The following is a 6,019-nucleotide window of genomic DNA, read 5'->3' on the forward strand; positions in this document are numbered from 1 at the left end:
CTCCTGATCCCCACAGGGGTGCCCCAGAAAGAATGTAGTTGATCAAGGGAGCTGTGGACTCAATAAGGTTGAAAATCTCTGTAAGGCACACAAGGGAATACCAGTAGAAGTAAACTTAGAGGAGTCGAGTCCTGCATACAACTTAACGCCCCAAACTCATAACAATACTAGGCTATCCAGGGAGGAGACGGCAGAAGAAGACTGGAAGAAGTTTAAGATATATTTGGAGAAAAACTATAATTTTAGGGAAGGACAATAAGGGAGGGGGAAGTATAAGGAGGCTGAGGAGGCGAGAAGTTAAATAAAGGAGGGAAATGATTGTATGTTAAATAGTTATTATAGATTTCAGACTCTAAGGAGATTTTTTAACTACTTATAAATATGCTTAATAATAGGACTGGAATAATGTATGCAATGAGTGAACTAGAATGAAGAATAGAGGAATGATTTAGAGAGTGCCATATTAGATATAAACAAAAACGTGGAAGGGGGGGAAGGAGGAAGTCAACAGTGTAAAGGAATTACAGGGGAGCAATATTTGGCTAAAGGGTATTATATTGTTAAAGTATGAGAATATGTTTCCCCAAATGTGAATAAGTTTTGATGTATCTTATTTCCCCCCCCTTGTGTTTAAATGGTTTTTTCCTTTGTATTTTCCTTTTTCCTTTTTGTCTATTTTCTATGTAACAGTTAGAAAAATAATAAAAATATTAAACATAATAACAATACTATGCTATCCAGATTTCTAGACCACCCAGCAGCTCAAGTTCTCCGGGCAGTTTGCAGTAAAGGTCTAGACAGCCGTTCTCTCTCCTGACTGCCAGCTAGGAGCACCACTCAGGCCTCTCTGCTCCCTCGACCAAGACCTGCAGAGTAAGGCCGTTAAATGCAACCCAGCCGTTGAAGCGGAGCCCTTTTGCCAGCAGCTGGTAAGCAGTAAGAACCTTATTGCTCGGATCAGCAGAGAGAGAGAGAGAATCCTGGAGGTTCGCCCAAAGATTATAACCGGAGGTACTGCGGTTACACAAGATGGTGAGGAACATGTTGCAAGGAAAAAGCCAAAATCCACTAGAGAGAGGAGGCACTGGGAAAGGGTTGCTGCCCGAGTAGGGATGGCAGAGCCGTCCTATATGCGGGCGCCATCTAGTGGTGATGGTGGTGGGGAATCACAGAGGCACAATTTATCCCAGCCAGAGCCTAATTCTCTGAAATTGTTCCTGAAACTGGCAAGAGCTCTGATATTTTTCCAGGTACAGCCTAGAATGACAGAAGCCATCTTGGTTTCTGATTTGATCTCAGAATGTCCCACTTTCCCGTTTTCCTCCCCTCCACATCTCAGAGAACAATCAAAAGTGGTGTTTGTGTGTAGGTGTAAAAATGGAGTCCTGTTTATCCTGACAATAATATTCCAAATGAAGGAGCTGATGAAGCTGACAGACGAAGCCCTTCCTATAATTTTGAAGGAAAAGGCCACCAATTCGCTTTAAATTCTTTCATTGCAATACTTCAGCGGGCAGCCATTTCTTAGGAAACACAGAAGGTCCTTGATTTATCATAGACCAGAGCACGCCAGGCACTCCTGTCTTCCACTGCCTCCCGCAGTTTGGTCAGACTCATGTTCGTAGCTTCGAGAACACTGTCCAACCATCTCGTCCTCTGTCGTCCCCTTCTCCTTGTGCCCTCAATCTTTCCCAACGTCAGGGTCTTTTCCAGGGAGTCTTCTCTTCTCATGAGGTGGCCAAAGTATTGGAGCCTCAGCTTCAGGACCTGTCCTTCCAGGGAGCACTCAGGGCTGATTTCCTTAAGAATGAATAAGTTTGATCTTCTTGCAGTCCATGGGACTCTCAAGAGTCTCCTCCAGCACCATAATTAACTCACCAATGCCATATTGTCTGTATTCCCATCTTTTGAGACTTCGGAGAGACATCTTCCTTTGAGACTTTTGCGAGACGTCTTCCTTTGAGAGACAGTTTGGTGTTCCTCGCTATTCACTGGGTATTTGCATCTTTGTTAGACTCTGATACATATAACAACTTGCAGTTACTTCTATATTTTGCAAGATATGTTGTATGTGATATATATTGTTTTGAAGTGGCTTATTCGTATATTTTGAATGACATCATACCAATTATATATTTACTAACAGTTATTAGCCAGCTTCTTGTGTTTGCATTTTTGTAAATTGTCACATTTTGAAACACAGCAACAATATTTTTGTAAATTGCCAGTTAACAAAGTGATTATCAGCTGTCTCTACTTTTCTGCATTGCATTTCCTTCTGAAATGTTTACACCCGTGCATGCACACAGATGGCAATCCTGCTAATATGTGTGTGCAAGTGGGGCGGGGGCGGGCAGGAGAGATATTAGATCCAGTTTGCATTTAAAGGTAAACCTACCTAGTTCACATTCCCCCAAACAACATGGGAAACGAAACGTAGCTATCCTTCAAAATTTGCATTTCTCTGAATTTTGCAATGCAGATCCCAGCAAAAATGCATATGCTTAGTGTGCCCAAAATTACATATATTAGGGGAAATAACACCCACAAATGCATTAAAGGTAAAGGTGAAAGTACCCCTGACCATTAGGTCCAGTCGTGGACAACTCTGGAGTTGCACACTCATCTCGCTCTATAGGCCGAGGGAGCCGGCGTTTGTCCGCAGACAACTTCCGGGTCATGTGGCCAGCATGACAAAGCCACTCCTGGCGAACCAGAGCAGCGCACGGAAACTCCGTTTACCTTCCCACAGTAGTGGTACCTATTTATCTACTTGCACTTTGACATGCTTTAGAACTGTTAGGTTGGCAGGATCAGGGACTGAGCAACGGGAGCTCACCCCGTCGTGGGGATTCGAACCTCTGACCTTCTGATCGGCAAGCCCTAGGCTCTGTAGTTTAGACTACATCGCCACCCGCGTTCCCCCAAAATGCATTATGTTAGGGCAATTGCTTTGCAGAAAGGTGCGAATCAGGCATACCAAAATGTGTATATTGGGAGAAATTTGCAAAACCATTGTGTTTTGTTTTTGTCTTGTGGACTTTTTAAAAATAAAGATTGCTAACTGATGTGGTAATGCTGAGAATGGAGGAATAATAAGGAACAGAGAGAAATACCAAAATTGACATATTTGAGCAGTGTGTGTTTATTATACACATATGCCATACATATATATCCTCTGACAGTCAGAGGAGACAATACTGGTAGCCTGGGTGGAAATAATAGCCACCTTCCTATGTTAGCCAAGTCAGTTCATGACAAGGAGAAGATTTTGCAATTCTTCCCAGCAGAGGGCAGCAGTATACATTCTTCACCATTTCCATTGCTCATACCTGCTATCTAGAGCACAATCTGCTTGGTGCAGCTTCTGCTATTTTTTTGACTGGATGGGGAAATCGGTGTCATTTTGCCTGGCATGATAACTGTTAAAGACACAGAACCCCTCTTGGAAACTAAGAGGGCAACTCTTGGTCCTGATGCCTGATTTGAGAGAAGCAAAACCCTCTCCGTTTGGTGGCTTTTCTTTTCCAATATTTTCCACTGGCCTGCTGCCACAATGGCCTTAGATTGTCAGGACAGTGAAGAAAGCAGGAGCTCTATGGAGGCTGCCAGTTGTTTAATTTCCTGCTATTAATGGAGCGTAATCTAAACACCCATGGCAAATATTTACCTCTGCGCTCCGTCTGCTGAATGTCCTGATGGATGATCGACAGCCCTCCACTCCTCTTCCAATCTCAATGGTTGGACTTATTCAAGAAACCAGGAAGAGTGTGGGGCGAAGCCTTCCTCCCATCATTCAATTTTAAGACTGCCAACTTTGACTGTCAACTGAATTGGGTGTGGGAAACTAGTCATGACAGCAGGGGCAAACCCACTTCCTTTGCTCAATTTTTTTTTTTAAAAAAAACCATGATCTTTTAAAGTATGAGCAAACCCACAGGTGCTCCACTGGGCTACTCATTGCCATTTTAGATTTTCCACTATGCCCTTTTTTATGGGCATTGGGGGGGGGGAGAGGTGGGGGATGGAGGCAGCCAGCAGGCGCTCTCTCTTTTGTGGCAAAGGCCACCCCCATAATAATAATAATAATAATAATAATAATAATAATAATAATAATAATATATTATTTATACCCCGCCCATCTGGCCGGGTCTCCCCAGCCACTCTGGGCGGCTTCCAACAGAAAAATACAACACAATAATCTATTAAACATTAAAAGCCTCCCTGAACAGGGCTGCCTTCAGATGTCTTCTAAAAGTCTGGTAGTTGTTTTCCTCTTTGACATCTGATGGGAGGGCGTTCCACAGGGCAGGCGCCACCACCGAGAAGGCCCTCTGCCTAGTTCCCTGCAACTTGGCTTCTCGCAACGAGGGAACCGCCAGAAGGCCCTCGGTGCTGGACCTCAGTGTCCGGGCAGAATGATGGAGGTGGAGACGCTCCTTCAGGTATACTGGACCAAGGCCATTTAGGGCTTTAGGGCTTTAATGTTCCTTGGACAGGTGCAGTCTGACAAATCTTAGATGGCAGTGGACGACCCAAAGGAGAGCTTAAAATTTAGTTTGAATAGCGTCTGCAAAAGCATGTACCAGTTCAAGTTACATTGCCCTTCTTGTTGCATTCCCCAGTTTCCTCCTTTGTTCTCAGTGATGTCACCATGAAGCCAAATCTGATGGTTTATGTCATGCAGTGATATCATCCCTTCACCACTGTGTGATCCCTGATTGGCTGGGCTTATGCTTTTGATTAAGCATTAACTTCACCCATGGTGGAATTCATCTGAAATCAGTGACGTTATCACATGCCCAAATCTAATGTGATGCTTGGCTCTGAATGCAGGAAGCTGCCTTATGGTCTCTACGTTGACTGGCAGCTGCTCCCCAGCGTTTCATACAGGAAGTCTTCGGCAGCCTTACTTGGAGATGCTGAAGGATGAATCAGGGACCTTCTGCATGCCAAGCAGATGCCCTACCACTGAGCTGTGGGCCTTTCCCAATGTCGGGACAGATGAAAGAAAATCCTTCTTCATGCAGTGCATTCTCAAACTATGGATCTTGCTCCTCCAGGAGGCAATGATGGCCAACTTGGATGGTTTTAAAAGGGAATTAGACAAATTCATGGAGGGCTATCAATGGCCACTAGCCATGATGGAGTTGGAGGCAGCAATGCTTCTGAATACCAACTGCCGGAGACCACAGGAGGGGAGAGCGCTGCCCCCCCTCCCTGTGCTTGAGTCCTGCATGCGGTCAATCACTGTGAGAACAGGATGCTGGACAAGATGGGCCATTGGCCTGATCCAGCAGGCTCTTTTTGCTTTTATGTTTTTCATTTTCCCTAACTAAGGTAAAGGACCCCAGGATAGTTAAGTCCAGTCAAAGGTGACTATGGGGTTGTAGCGCTCGTCTCACTTTCAGGCGTTTGTCCACAGACAGCTTTCCAGGTCATGTGGCCAGCAGGGCTAAACTGTTTCTGGTGCAACGGAACACCATGACAGAAACCAGAGTGCACGGAGATGCTGTTTACCTTCTTGCCACAGCAGTACCTATTTATCTACTCGCACTATGTGCTTTCAAACTGCTAGGTTGGGAGGAGCTGGGACAGAGCAATGGGAGCTCACCCTGTCGTGGGGATTCAAATCACCGACCTTCTGATCGGCAAGCCCTAGAGGCTCAGTGGTTTAGAGCACAGCACCACCTGCGTCCCTTTACCTTTACCTTCCCTAACTACCCCCAACTGATTCCCTACAAGTTGGCACAAGCCCTGCAGGGATGGAAATCAGAAACTGCAGTGAAAAATCAGCAGGCAGAGAAGGGGTTAAGCAGTCTCTTTCCCTCCCTCATTTCTTTGCGAAAATATCCTGGTTTTACTTTTTATCCCCAAAATAGTCCACTGGGGTCTTTCTTGCATCCGAGTGCCTGAAAAACACAGTTTGCCCACAGCTATCTTGGGTGACTTTTCCCAGAAATAATAATATTCCTGAGAAATAAGTCTCATAGTTAATTGTGCTTATAAATCTCTTGTT

The sequence above is a fragment of the Zootoca vivipara genome, chromosome 8 (genome assembly GCF_965207765.1).
Source record: "Zootoca vivipara chromosome 8, rZooViv2.hap1.1, whole genome shotgun sequence".
Lineage (NCBI taxonomy): Eukaryota > Metazoa > Chordata > Lepidosauria > Squamata > Lacertidae > Zootoca > Zootoca vivipara.